The following is a 15565-nucleotide window of genomic DNA, read 5'->3' as shown; positions in this document are numbered from 1 at the left end:
AAAAAGGACCACTGGAGTTGCCTTTCCGTCCCTTTTTAGTCTCTCTAAAATTGAAAAGGACCAAGTTATCTTTGTCATTAAACTCATTAAAACAATAACGACAAACTTGTCCATGCTGACAAGAGCGAGTTTCACTGTCGCTAGGCTCGTTAAAACATAGTGACGGGTTTGCCCGAAGGGAAAATTATAGAACAAGCATATGTTATCCTCCTCGAGCTTGACAAAAATAAAGAGGTACTGGTCAGCAATGACTGGGGAAAAGGGAAGAAAACTTTAATAGCTTCATTGGTAGTAGCTCGCTCTTGAACATGACACTTTCACTCTGTCACCATGATTGAGCCGAGTTGGGTTATTCCATTCATCGGTCATATCACCATTGGTCCATCGTACCATCCACCTTGGGGTTAACACTACCAATCCATTTCAGCGTCGTCGATATGTTCAAGAGAAGTCGCTCAGAGAATTCACCAACCTAGCTAACGCCTTGTCTGCTACAATACCTTCACTCTCCATTTTTCATGACCGCCACCCTGAACCTTGTATCATCAGATCATTTTCACCTCCACAAAATCATTTGCTCCATTCCATGTCGTAGATGTGGGATTCATTAAGGCCCTCCTACGATAGGTCACTTCTTGTCGACATCAGCTCATTATCTAAGAAGTTGACTTAGGAACAATCCTTTTAGTACTTTCAAGCTTGGATGCCTCAATGGAAAGTTTCTCACTTTTGGCGACAAGTTTACATCAATGGCCTTCGACCGAAAGATTTTGCGATGTGTTCGACATTAACTCATGTATTCACACCACGTGAATTGTACTGCGGTACCTTGAGGGTCATTATCATTATCGGTGATTCCTCTCGCACCTTTTAATAGCTTACATCATTGGCTGGTAATCAGGTGATGTCTTTCCATGTTCAACATCAAAACATCTTCTCACATGGGTCGACTTGTACTTCAGGCGAAGATTGAACGAGTTTGAAGACCACGGATCTAGTTTCATCCATCCGGGCTGTGATATATTCATGAGAATAAAGACATCAAATGTACGTCATTGCTGCACAGATAATCATCCAAGCTAAGGGATGATGGCTCTACCAGAATCATCAGTCTGCCACACAGACGATTGTCTGTCCTATGTACATGAAAATGAATTTATAAAGCTGAGCATGGGAATGCGCGCCTCAACTAGATCATGAAAATATTATGAAGATAATGTATTGTATTGTATCTTATTACAGGTCACCTTCCGGTTCGAAAAACATCGGATCCTCATTATAAAGCATTTCACCCAACATCAAAAGATTTACAACCTCATGCTTTAGGGGGCAACTGTTATAGACATATTTGGGCACTTCAACCCCAATCACATATGTCCATAAACCAAGGGCTTCTAAACCCCTAAAAGTGTTGTTTCATACCCTAAAGGAATAAGGTAAGCTGATTACATCATCTCCCAGAAGTTCTCCCTGAAAAACTACTCAGAACTGGTCAAAACTGGACCATACAGATTGCTCCATGCATAGGGTGCGATGCATCTCACCTATTACACACAGGGGGTGTGATGCATACTAGAAATCCCTTCTGTAGGCTATGATGAGTGAGAGAAGATAAATGGCAGAAGTAGTTTGCTAGGTGGAAACCCATAGAATCTTCTAGAAACTGCTCATATGACACTTGCCTCTCTGAATTCGCCCAGGGATGAGTAAGAGATCTGAAATCTCCAAGTGGAACCAAGAACTATTAGTGAAATGACACTAATCAAAATCTCAGAAGCTAACTTACTCTCCTGTAAACATCTATATATGGATCCCTCATCCTAGAGATCCAGAGGCTGGAATTTTGTAATTTGTAAGGAAGTGATGTTGGTTTCTCTTTGAAGACATTGTTGGGTGATCTTACTTTGTATGAGGTTAAGAGGGATTTCATTCTGGGAGGATGATGCTGGATCTGATAGCTTGGTTGTAATCCTCTCTTCTACTACTTCTATCAATAAAGCTATTTGAGTTTTCTTCCATATGCTTGTATATCTCTGAATCTTGTATTTGTATATGCATTTATATGGTTAATGTACATCTGATCCTACATTGTTTATGGCTATAGAGCTCTATGCTTTGATGGTATTTTACTGCCTTGACTCTACAAGTGTTCTTTGAAGCAGGACAAGTGAGAAAGGAGTGGTGAAATCTCTATCAAGGGAGAGAGGAAACGAGCAAGGAGACTAGTGAAAGACTGAGGTTGGTACTCTTTGCTTCTCTCTCATCTATCTATCATAAAGGAAAACACAAGTGACTTTAGTTTGTTTGTTTCTAAGATAGCTACCCATCTTAGTGGGACTATCAGCTCTAAATGGACGTTATTTTTCCTGTGAATCTCACCTATTACACAAGGGGGGTGCGATGTATACTGGAAAGCCCTTCTGTAGGGTGCGATGAGCAAGAGCAGACAAATGGCAGAAGCAGTCTGCTAGGTGGAAACCCAGAGAATCTTCTAGAAACTGCTCATTTGACACTTTCCTCTCTGAATTTGCCCAGGGATGAGTAAGTGATCTGAAATCTCCAAGTGGAACCAAGAACTATCATTGAAATGACACTAATCAAAATCCCAGAAGCTGACTCACTCTCTTGCAAACATGTATATATGGATCCCTCATCCTAGAGATCCAGGGGCTGGAATTTTGTAATTTGCAAGGAAGTGTTATTGGTTTCTCTTTGAAGACATTGTTGGGTGATCTTGCTTTGTATGAGGTGAAGAGGGCTTTCATGCTGGGAGGATGATGCTGGATCAGACAGCTTGGTTGTAATCCTCTCTTCTACTACTTCTATCAATAAAGCTATTTGAGTTTTCCTCCATATGCTTGTATATCTCTGAATCTTGTATTTGTATATGCATTTATATGGTTAATGTACATCTGATCCTACATTGTTTATGGTTATAGATATCTATGCTTTGATGGTATTTTACTGCCTTGACTCTACAAGTGTTCTTTGAAGCAGGACAAGTGAGAAAGGAGTGGTGAAATCTCTATCAAGGGAGAGAGGAAACGAGCAAGGAGACTAGTGAAAGACTGAGGTTGGTACTCTTTGCTTCTCTCTCATCTATCTCTCATAAAGGAAAACACAAGTGACTTTAGTTTGTTTGTTTCTAAGATAGCTACCCGTCTTAGTGGGACTAGTAACTCTGAATGGACACTAGTTTTCCTGATAACACCAAGCTAATGAAACATGATAACCAATCAATAAAAAATAATGAAAGTAAACCCACAATCACCATGGATATCTAGGAAATGGAAAGGCTAGGCAATACACTATCAATCTAGGCCATCCTCCATGCCAATGAGAGATCACAACCAAAAATCCACATGCATATGTCATGCATGCCAAAAATATTGAAGGAAACATACATGCAACTCGGTACCTACAAGAAAATATGATGTAGTTGGTGATCCTGACGCCCTCTTGAACTTCCCTGCTCTTCTTTTTCCTTCTTTCTCCAGAAATCCATGTATGCCACACCCTCCGAGAGTGCTCCAAAAAACTCTAAGGCTCCAAGAGTATGAGAGAGAGAGAATAATTAGAGAGCTCCAAAACTAAAGTGAAAAAAGGTGACCAACTCATCGTCTTAATCCTTTTTATGAATGAGGCTTTTATTTTCTTAATTTTCCATTTTTTTTCCTTTATTTTCCTCCTCACATGCAACCTGTGACCTTTCAACTCCCTTTTCTCCTAATTTCCATTATTTTCATAAATAATTGTGCCAAAAATTCCATTCTTTCCTTTCCAAAGCCTTAGCCATTGCCTTTGCCAATTTCCTTAGCCATAGACAATCACAAGTGATCCCCATCACTAGGATTGTGCCCAACATTCAGCTTGGAATAAGTGTCCCATCATCCATGGTTATTATTTTTCCTTTATTTACTTTTATTACATGAAATTTTCACCAGGGCTATTACAAAACCCTCCCCCTTGGGGGACACCATCCTCATTGTTCAATCACACATGTATTTCAGTAACCTACTAAAAGAAGACATACTGCTCATGGAGCTTTATAACACAGCTCGATGCAGTACTTACAATGAAATATCTGCTCAAAATGAAACATCATGACAACATTATAACATACCACATAGTGGAGCTTTATAATACAACTCATTACGGTATTTACAATGACCATCCTATTAAGTGCCAACCCACACGACATCATGATAACATAACCACGTGATATCATAGTAACATGACAACATAATCATAATGGCATAACACCCATGCCACATAGTGGAGCTTTATAACATAACTCATGGTGGTATTTACATCCATATACATGTTTACATATAGCAAAATTACCAAAAATATATACCAAAACATATACCAAATCATATACCAAGCATATATCAGAACATATACTTAACACCATATCTAATCATATATCAAAACACCATATAGCATATACCGACCACCATAAAGCATATATCAAACCACCATAAATCACATACCAAACCACCATATTGACGTTGTTTTGCCTCGATCGACAAACAATGAAGGATACATAGCCTACATATGATCCACCGTCTCCCATGTAGCTTCATCAGGCCCAAAGTGGTTCCATTGCACTTTAACTTGCTTGATTTCTCGATTTCGGAGCATGAGCACCTTTTTCTGCAATATACACTAAGGCTTCGTCTGGAATTCTCCATCTGGTTCCATGTGCAATACAGACCAATCAATCACATGATCGGCATCCATGACATACTTCTTAAGCAATGATACATGGAAACATCATGGACTTTCACTATTAGGGGCAGTGTAGGTCAATAGGCTACTCACCCAATCCTCTCAACAATACTAGAGGGTCCACAAAACTGTGGTGCCATCTTCGCACAAGATCCAATCCGAAAGGAGCTATTCTTTGGTTTAATAGACAAGTACACATGTTTCCCAACTTGGAACTCCTTGAATAATATGTTCCTATCTGCATAACTCTTCTACCTATCATGTGCCTCCTTTTGATTCTTCTTGATCACCTAGATTTCATGTTCCATGTCCACCAACATATCTGGTCCAATCAATACCCTACTAACTGAATCATTACAACTGATGGGAGTGTATTATAGACATATTTGGGCGCTGCAACCCCAATCTTATATGTCGATAAACCAAAGGATATTTAAACCCTAAAAGTTTTGTTTCATACCCTAAAGGATCATGGTCAACTGATTACATCATTCCCCAAAAGTTCCACCTGAAAAACCACTCATAACTGGCCAAAACTAGACCATACTGACTGCTCCACTATCAAGGTGTGATGCATACTGACTTCTACACTAGCCAGGTGTGATGCATACTGAAGAGGCCTTTTGTGGGGTGTGATGAGTGAGGATGGACAAATGTCCGAGACAGTTTGCTAAGTGGATGCTCATGGAATCTTCCAAAAACTTCTCCTATGACACTTGCCTCTCTGAATTCACCCAGGGATGAGTAAGAGATCCAAAAAATCTCCAAGTGGAACTAAGAACAACAAGTGGAATGACACTAATCAAAAACCCAGGGATGACTCACACCCTTGCAGACATCTATAAATGGATCCCTCATTTGAGAGATCTAGAGGTTGGAATTTTTTAATTTGTAAGTGTTGATAGTTTGTCTTTGAGAAAGAGAATTGTATTTTTGGGTGATTTTGCTTTTCATGAGGTGAAGAGGGCTTTGATGCTGGGAGGATGATGCTGGATGATGCGGATTTAAACAGGAACGCAACAAATTATAGAGATAACCATAAAAACAGATATGCAGTGGAAATAATACTTCATTTCATTAATGTAAAAGACTGAAATGTGCTTACAAACCAGAAATAGAAATAAACCAGCTATGGCGATGGTAGCTTATCTCTGAGGAGAGATGTGGCAGCTACATGCCTCTAAACTGTTCTGAACTGTGTTACAATGAGGCTCGAAGGCCTATTTATTATTGAGAAACAATGGAAAACCCTTCACATTCCAAAACCTAACCCTAGAAGATGAAATGCCAAATTGTGGGCCCCGTTTTGGGGTGAGTTGGATAGCCAACTTCCCGGGGTCGCAAATTGGTCGTATTATCTTCGTTTGATGTGCATGATAGCCCGTTGGAAAGATCTCTCCGAGGACTACGACAGAAAAGATGATTTTTTGATGAAAAAATCACTAGTGGTAGATTTCCCAAAAAACGTCGTTTAGGGCCTCAAAACGGCCTCGGAAGTTTAGGACCCGAAAAAATGCTAAAAATAGTAAACTGTGGTATAATTAAGGAAACTAAAAAACTGAAAGAGACAGTTGTGGGGGTCCAAATGGGATAGGTGGGTGGCCACCAACATCCACCTAGATCACTGGATCAGACAACTGGGTTGTAATTCTCCCTTCTATTTTAATAAATTTCTTTGAGTTTTCCTCCATACAATTGTGTATTTGTGAATCTTGTTATTTGTGAATGTTATTGTATGTACAATGTATCTTTGATTCTGCATTGTTTATGGTATAATAGATCGAGATGCTTTGATGGTGTTTTGTTACTTTGTTTCTAAAGGTATTCTCTAAATGGGACAAGTAGGAGAGGAGTTGCAAGCTTTATCAAGGGGGAGAGAAATCAAACAAGGATTCAAGCGGAAGATCCAGGTTGGTCCCTTTTCTTCTCTCTTATCTATCATACATAGAGGAAATCACAAATTTCTTTGATTGTTTGTTTCTAGGATAGCCTCCAATCCTAGTGGGACTAGCAAATCGAAAAGACACCAGTTTTCCTAGAAACAAAATGGTGACTCTGTTGGGGATCGAATAGTTTGTTTATTTGTTGTGATTGTTTGTTTTATAAACTATAGACAGAGCCTGAAGTTAGCTAGATAGCCTTCGAACTGCTCTTGCTCTGCAATTGCAAAGTAGATGAATGTTGCTTCAGTCAATCTCCAGTTTAGTTTATGATTTGAACATCTGACTTACAAGAATTCTAGATGCCCTGTTGGTAGCTCAATAACCTCCAAAGATCATACCCCTATACTTTTCTCTTTACTTTCTATAATAGCTCAGCTTAACTCACTGAAATCAGCTGCAAATTTGAGCCAAAACCCATCTCAGTTGCGCTCCCTGGCCCATCGCACTGTCTATCACTGGAAGCCAGTATGCATCACACTTCCCAAGTGTAGTAGGTGAGATGCATCCCTGTTTCTGTGAATCATAGGTGTGATGACTGAGTAATCCTATTTCTTTCCTTGAAATTTGGGTTTTTTGTCCTTGTTTTCAGCTCTCTTTAGTTGTTTTGCTGCTTATGAACAGTATCTCATTGCTAAAGCCTCCTTGCATTACATAGACCAACCTCCATTGATTAGGATTAGTAAGTGCTTTTATGTATTTTTCCATCATTTTCAATCCTTTGTCGAAAAGTTGTTTAAATCTATTTGTCGTTTTGGTGCAAAAGAGTGTCGTAACTATCATTTTTGTGTCAAAAAGAGGAGTGTCATAAAGTCTTCCCTCTCTAGATAGTCGATTGAACTTTTTGTCATGTATTTGATTTGATTTGTTGATATTTGAAGTGTCAAAAGCATCTTCTATTCGAAATTGAAAAGTGTCGTTTAAGTCTTCCTTTCATTTTGAAAAAGAAATCGTCAAAATGTCGCTTTGAAGAAAATATTTCAAATCTATACTTAGTTTTCCTTTTTGCATTTCTCACATTAAGGGAATGAAAAACAAATACCTGCATTTGCATTTGCAATTAGACTATGTGCGAAAAATGATTTAGGAAAAGTGCATTTAGTGTGTGCTATTTGCTCTTTGTTTGAAAGAATCGTAATCCTCTTTCCCTAGTTGCTAGGATTTTCATTGCTAAAAATAAACAACAATTGTTTATCATTTTAGATTGTACTTTTAGGAATTTTACATATACATCACGTGGTGAACCATTGAAAGGAAAAATTATAAGCAAGATCAAATCTAAAATAAATTTCAATGAACTTAACAATGTTTTGGAACCTAACACAATACATCTAGAGGTCTAGGCTAGAGATGTGTTCCAGCATCGTAAAATCTAGTAACTATCATTTTCATCAAAGGTTGGGTGATTCCTCCTCTTTGATACGACAAGTGCTAGCACGGACTTGTGCTCCCTGTACCATCAAGTATATATTGGGAGACCAAAATAGGCTTATATCCTTTATCCATAGGACGTTGTGTCTGTCGCCCTATTGATCGCAATGCAGTGAACACAACATTCGGGAAGATCGACTGTCGTACATAAGTCCTTGGTAATTTCTCTTTAATTTATCACCAAGGAGTATTTTGCAGTTTTGCGATTGGTTTGGTAATCCCTCTATCTAGATTTCCAAAGTAGTCACTTTCGTTTCTTTTCGACTCCTTAAAAGAAAAGGTCCATCTGAGCACTTGTCACTTCAAGCTCATTAAAAATCAAAGGGGACTAGAATCAACTTTAGCTTTTTCTCGACTCTTAAAAATTGAAAAAGCAATGTGTCATTTAAAATTTATTAAATTTGAAATAACATCCCTATTCCTTTGTTGATCTTAGTTGAAATAATGGAGTCCACCAATCATGTAATCCCTCTCGAGGGGAATCCTAGTCCATTTACTTCTTGGGGAAATATTGGTGCTCCTCATATGGCCACATTTTCTCTACCAGATTAGACTATTGGCCTGCCAGTATGGCTGTTCTCAACCTCTGTGGTTCAAAATAATGTGGTTCCTCAGTAATCGAATCAACAACCAATTAATGCTAAAGTTGACCCTTCACCTCCTTCGTCGCTTGTTTCTCCCTCCCCTTCTTCCTCTTCGCTTGGTCAAAATAGTGATACTAGTAACCAAGTAGCTGAGAAGAATAAGAAAGGGAAGGAGAAGAAGAAGAAGAAGTTAGTTAAGCAAGGGGGCAACCATGAAACATCTGGTGAAAATCGCACACTAAATCTCCAAAATATCCTTGTGAAATCTGCAGAGGAAACCATTTTCATCGAGATTGTCCTTGCATTCTATGGATCTTGAAAGAATGGTCTGCCCGTTCGCACTGTCTGGTGTCATCAACCTCTGGAGATCATGTTGGTAACACACCATCAACTAGTGATAAAGTTCATGGATAGAAGCGAAAAGTCAAGCTTCCATGTAGGTTATGTGAAGGTACACACCCCTTTCACCTTTGTCCCTATTTGGATGAAGCCAAAAGAGTGTTGGATGACCGTCCTGCTTCACTAGGTGATGAACCGACTGACTTAAATCAATTGTCGGTCAAAACCACTCTCTCTGAAAGTGAATCCTATGAGTCTATGCCCGACCAAAGTCAACAGGTCAAGGTGGAAGTTGACCTGATTTCACCTTCACCTAATGATACCCTTCCCAAAGAGAGTGGAAAATATACTTCTCAAGTTCTTTTTGTTTCCTCAAATTCAAACAAGCTTGGGGACAATCCACCTGTTCCACCCAAATAGGAGGACAATCCTCCAGTTCTCGTAACTCAAGTGGTTAATTCTCCCGTTTCTACGTACCCCCGCTAAGTAGTATAGTTACTTCCTTTGATTGGAATCAACTGACAGGATCCCACCTCCCTTCTGATGTGCCTTTCCAAATCATAGTACAAGTATGTGATATGATGGTATCTGGCACTATTATAGATGAAGGTGCATCAGTGAGCATCCTTTCCTCAACTGCTTGGCAAGCGCTCGGTTCACCACCGCTTGTGCCTATTACTTAGAATCTGTTGGGCTTTAACAAAGGAACTAGTCAACCGTTAGGGTTCCTTCCTTAGTTACCTATCACTTTGGGAGGAAAAATAATTTATTTGAACGTGATGGTAGTCCCAGGACCTTTAGATTACAATTTAGTTCTTGGGCATGACTATTTTTATCGCATGGGAGCTATTGTTTCAACACTCTTTCGAGTGATTTGTTTCTCACATGAGGGAAGAATTGTCACCATTGACCATCTTTCATTTCCTGGTCCAAATATAACTCCTAGTCAACCATCGTTCCTAAATGGTCCATTTATACCAATGGTATCATCCCCGCCACGGGTTAATTATGTGGCAACCTCTTCCATACCTACATCAACTAATGATCAATTCAATGATGTTGTACATTATGTACTGGGGGAATTGGAACCAGATCTTTCCTTCATAACCCCTTACGACTTGTGATCAAAGGTCGTTGGAGGATAGTTCGTTGACTTGTGTCAACCTCACTAAAAAATGAAACAAGACTGAGCAAAGTTCCAAGTCGAGTCTTTCACTTGATCTCGTAAAGTAACCTTCATTCCATCCACCTAATTACCGCAAGTAGTCTGGTGAATGTAACGAAGCTTAGGGGGCATGCACCCTTGTCCATTTGGTGGATGAACCCAGCTGAAAAGATAGGTTTCCCTGTAGGTTATGTGATTGGTTTGAAACACCATTCACTTTTGTCTGCGCTATGGACGAAGCCAAGGAAGTGTTTTGTCTACTCTGTGGATAATCCTACCATATGACTTTCCCTGTAAGTTAAGTGATTGGTCTAACACACCACTCACCTTTGTTTATTTGGTGGACAAAGACAAGGAAGTGTTTTTGTCTAGCCATTGACAAAAACAATCATGCTTAACCACAATGATTTCCATATGGTTACTGGAAACTCTCCTTTTCTCGATGCCTGGGGGCATGCAAAACTTTTTATGCAAGCGAAAAATAACCAATTCCTTTTTTTAGCTTTTTAGTTTTTCAACTTCTTAGGTTAGGTGATTGGTCTGACAATGTCTGTGCCGCAGATGGAGCAAAGGAATGATTTTTTCTAAACTGTTGATGAAACCATCCTACCTAATCTCAGTAGTTCCTTAGCTTTTTAGTGTTTTTTAGCTTTGTAGTTTGGTCATTTCTAACCTACATGAAAAGGAAAATGAGCAATGTTTCCACAAGGTTCAAGCTCATTAAAAAATAAACCTGCCAAATGAGCAATGTTTCCGCAAGGTCGAAACTCGTTAAAAAAATAATAATAATAATAATAAACCTACCAACTGAGCATATGTTCCCCCAGAGTTCAAGCTTGTTAAAAAATGAACCCACCTTCGGTAAATAACCTTTGTGATTTCCATTACATCAGCCTTCTGAGCCTTGGTTGTGTTCCTTCCAACCACCCTCTTAGCCACCCTCTTCACATCAGCATGTTTTGAGAAATTCCAAAATTACCCAAACCAGATGCTACCCTAAACACCACTCATTCCTCAAAAGCAAGTCTCCTTTAAACTATTTTCAGACTCGCTAAATATGAAAATATTTTCGAGCTATTGGCCTCTCCAGCTCACTAAAATGATTGGAAGCACCATCCCTCCTGTATATTTTAATCTTTTTCAGACCTGAGGGATTATCTCACAAAAATATCGAGTGGTTGTCTTTTCCAGACCTGAGGGATTATCTCACAAAAAGATCGAGTGTTTGTCTTTTTCGGCTCACTAAAGTGATCGAAAATTCATCCCTTTTGTATTATTTTAATCTTTTTCGGACTTAAGGGATTATGCTACAAAAAAGAACTACTAGAGTTTCCTTTTCGTCCCTTTTCAAACTCTCTAAACTTGAAAAGGACCAAGTTATCTTTGTCGCTAAACTCGTTAAAACAATAGCGACAAACTTGTCCACCCAGACAAGAACAAGTTTCATTGTCACTAGGCTCACTAAAACATAGGAACAGGTTTGCCCGAAGGGAAAATTATAGAACAAGCATATGTTATCCTCCTCAAGCTTGATGAAAATAAAGAGGTACTAGTCAACAATGACTGGGGAAAAAGGGAAGAAAACTTAAAGAATTTTATTGGTAGCAAGTCGCTCTTGAATATGACACTTTCACTCCATCACCATGATTGAGTTGGATTGGGTTATTCCGTTCACTGGTCATATCGCCATTGGTCCTCCATACCATCCATCTTTTGGGGTTAACACTACCAATCCATCTCAGTGTCACTGGTATGTTCAAGAGAATTCATTTATAGAATCCATCATCCAGTTAATGCCTCATCCACTGCAATACCTTCACCCTCCTTTTTTCATGATCGCCATTCTTGAACCTTGTATCATCAGATCATTTTCACCTCCAGAAAATCATTTGCTTCGTTTTGTGTTGTAGATGTGGGATACATTAAGGCCCTCCTACGATGGGTCACTTCTTGTCGACATCAGCTCATCATCCAAGAAGTTGAATTAGAAACAACCCTTTCAATACTTTGAAACTTGCATGCCTCAATGGCAAGTTTCTCACTTTCGGCGACAGGTTTACATCAATGGCCTTCGACCGAAAGATTTTACATGGTGTTCGACGTTGGATCATATATTCACACCATGTGAATTGTACTGTAGTACCCTGAGGGTCATTATCATTATCGGTGATTCCTCTCATCGATGTTAACAGCTTACATTATTGGCTAGTAATCAGGCGATGTCTTTCCATGTTCGACTTCAGGACATCTTTCACACGGATCGACTTGTACATCGGGCAAATATTGAACGAGTTTTGGAGACACCGGATCTAGTTTCACCCATCTAGACTGCAATATGTTCGGGAATATAAAGACATCAAATGTACACAGAAACTGCATAGATAGTCATCTAAGCCAAGGAAGATGACTCTTCATATGAGGAATCACCAGTCTACAACTGCAGATGATTATCTGTCCTATGTACATGAAAATGAATTTATAAAGCTGAATATTGGAATGCCCACCTTAGCTAGATCATGAAAATAATATGATGATGATGTATTGTATTATATCTTATATAGGTCACCTTCCAGTTCGAATACCTCATATCCTCATGATAAAGCATTTCACCCGACGTCAAAAGATTTACAACTTCATGCTTTAGGGGGGCAACTGTTATAGACATATTTGGGCACTGCATCCCCAATCTTATATGTTGATAAACCAAGGGCTCTTTAACCCCTAAAAGTGTTGTTTCATACCCTAAAGGATCATGGTCAACTGATTACATCATTCCCCAAAAGTTCCACCTGAAAAACCACTCAGAACTGGCCAAAACTAGACCATACTGACTACTCCACTATCAAGGTGCGATGCATACTGACTTCTACACTAGCCACGTGTGATGCATACTGAAGAGGTCTTCTATGGGGTGTGATGAGCGAGTATGGACAAATGTCTAAGACAGTTTGCTAAGTGGATGCTCATGGAATCTTCCAGAAACTTCTCCTATGACACTTGCCTCTCTGAATTCGCCCAAGGATGAGTAAGAGATCCAAGAAATCTCCAAGTGGAACCAACAACAACAAGTGGAATGACACTAATCAAAAACCCAGGAATGACTCACACCCTTGTAGACATCTATAAATGGATCCCTCATTTGAGAGATCTAGAGGCTAGAATTTTGTAATTTGTAAGGAAGTGCTGATAGTTTGTCTTTGAGAAAGAGCATTGTATTGTTGGGTGATTTTTATTTTCATGAGGTGAAGAGGGCTTTGTTGTTGGGAGGATGATGCTGGATCAGACAGCTGGGTTGTAATTCTCCCTTCTATTTTAATAAAGTTCTTTGAGTTTTCCTCCATACAATCGTGTATTTGTGAATCTTGTTATTTGTGAATGTTATTGTATGTTCAATGTATCTCTGATTCTGCATTGTTTATGGTATAATAGATCAAGATGCTTTGATGGTGTTTTGTTACTTTGTTTCTTCAGGTATTCTCTAAACTGGACAAGTAGGAGAGGAGTTGCAAGCTCTATCAAGGGGGGGAGAAATCAAGCAAGGAGTCAAGCAGAAGATCTAGGTTGTTCCTTTTGCTTCTCTCTTATCTATCATACATAGAAGAAATCGCAAATTGCTTTGATTGTTTGTTTCTAGGATAGCTGCCAATCCTAGTGGGACTATTAGATCGAAAAGACACTAGTTTTCCTGGAAATAGATTGTTCAACTCCACCCATACAATGCCTCAAAATGACTCATACCCAATGACTCCTGATAATCATTGTTGTATACGAACTCTACCAAAGGGAGATACTCTTCGCACTTCCTTTGTTGATGCATCACATACATCCTCAACATGTCCTCTAATATCCTGTTGACCCTCTCTGTCTTTCCATCTATCTGTGGATGATAAGTTGTACTAAAGGCTAACTCTGTGCCCAAACCTGCAAATAACCCCTTCCAAAACTTGGAAGTGAACTTTGCATCCCTGTCTGACACAATCTTCTTCGAAACACCTTGCAATCTAACCACATCTCGAATGAATACCTGCACTACATTGCTAGCTGAGAATGCATACTTCACTGGTATGAAATGTGCAACCTTCGTCAACCTTTCCATAATAACCATAATGGAATCATGATGTTTCACTCTCTTAGGCAACCCTATGATGAAATCCATGGAAATAACGTTCCATTTCCATTTGGGAATTGCAATCGGCTGTAGCAGTCCACCTAGATGTTTACACTCTGCTTTCACTCGTTGATAATCAAAACATCTAGCCACAAACTCTACTACATACCTCTTCAAATTCACCCAATAGTAAAATCTCTTTACTATAATTAATATTTTCCAATAACTTGGGTGACTCGAATATGGTTTTGCGTGAAACTCCCTCAAGGTCACCTTCTTGAGATCACTATTATCGGTACATATATCTTGTCTTGGAACCTGACCAATCCATTTGTTGTAAGACAATAATCCATACCCTGTGAACCTACACCTTTATACGTACTCATACATGTACTTCCACTTGTACCTATACTACCACCTGTACTTGTAACTGTACCTACACCTGTACATGTACCAGCATCCTGCTACAATATGTGCACAATCTCCATATACCTGACATCCTACTGACCTGCCTGCAAGATCCTATCATGTAAGTCTATCCCATAGGAGCTCATAGCTACCAAGTGATTTACCTGTACCCATCTGCTGAGAGCATTTTCCACCCCCTTTTCTTTACCTTTGATATACCTATTCTCGAAATCAAACTTGTTGATCATGGAAAACCATCTACCCTCCATGGCATTCATAATCGGTTGGTCAAATAGATATCTCAACCCAATCTCTCATAAGTACAAATCTCCTCCCAAGAAGATAGTGTCTCTGCATCTTTAATGCATGTATGATTTTTTAACTCCAGATCATGTGTCGGGTATTTCTTCTCAAGCTCATTTAGTTTTTGGGACACATAACATACCATTTGTCCATCCTACATAAGGACTCCACCAAGCCCTCTCCTGCAAGCATTTGTGCATACCACAAACTCTTTATCCGGATCTGCAATCTGTAGCACTGATGCATGTGTCAAGAACTTCTTAATTTTCTCAAATCTAGCCTCACACTCCTATTTCCACTAGAACTTCATACCTTTTCATCAGGTTCTTAGTATTTAGCTCAAAAATCAAAGTTCTTAGAATGGCTGGAAACCTGAACGACAATTTTTGTCTCAGAAAAACGATCCTAACGCAACTCATTTCGTCAAAAACCAAGTTCGTATGAGAAATTTATTGTATTATGATCGCTTTGTTAAACATGCGAAATTTGCAAAAAAAATGCCCAGTCACTTATAGTTAGCATTCTGTACTGATGACATGGAAAGTGACTAGGCATG

Source organism: Pinus tabuliformis, chromosome 8 (genome assembly GCF_031772625.1).
Source record: "Pinus tabuliformis cultivar Carrire ecotype Pingquan chromosome 8, CPIR1, whole genome shotgun sequence".
NCBI lineage: Eukaryota > Viridiplantae > Streptophyta > Pinopsida > Pinales > Pinaceae > Pinus > Pinus tabuliformis.
Note: the sequence above shows the minus strand (reverse complement) of the source record.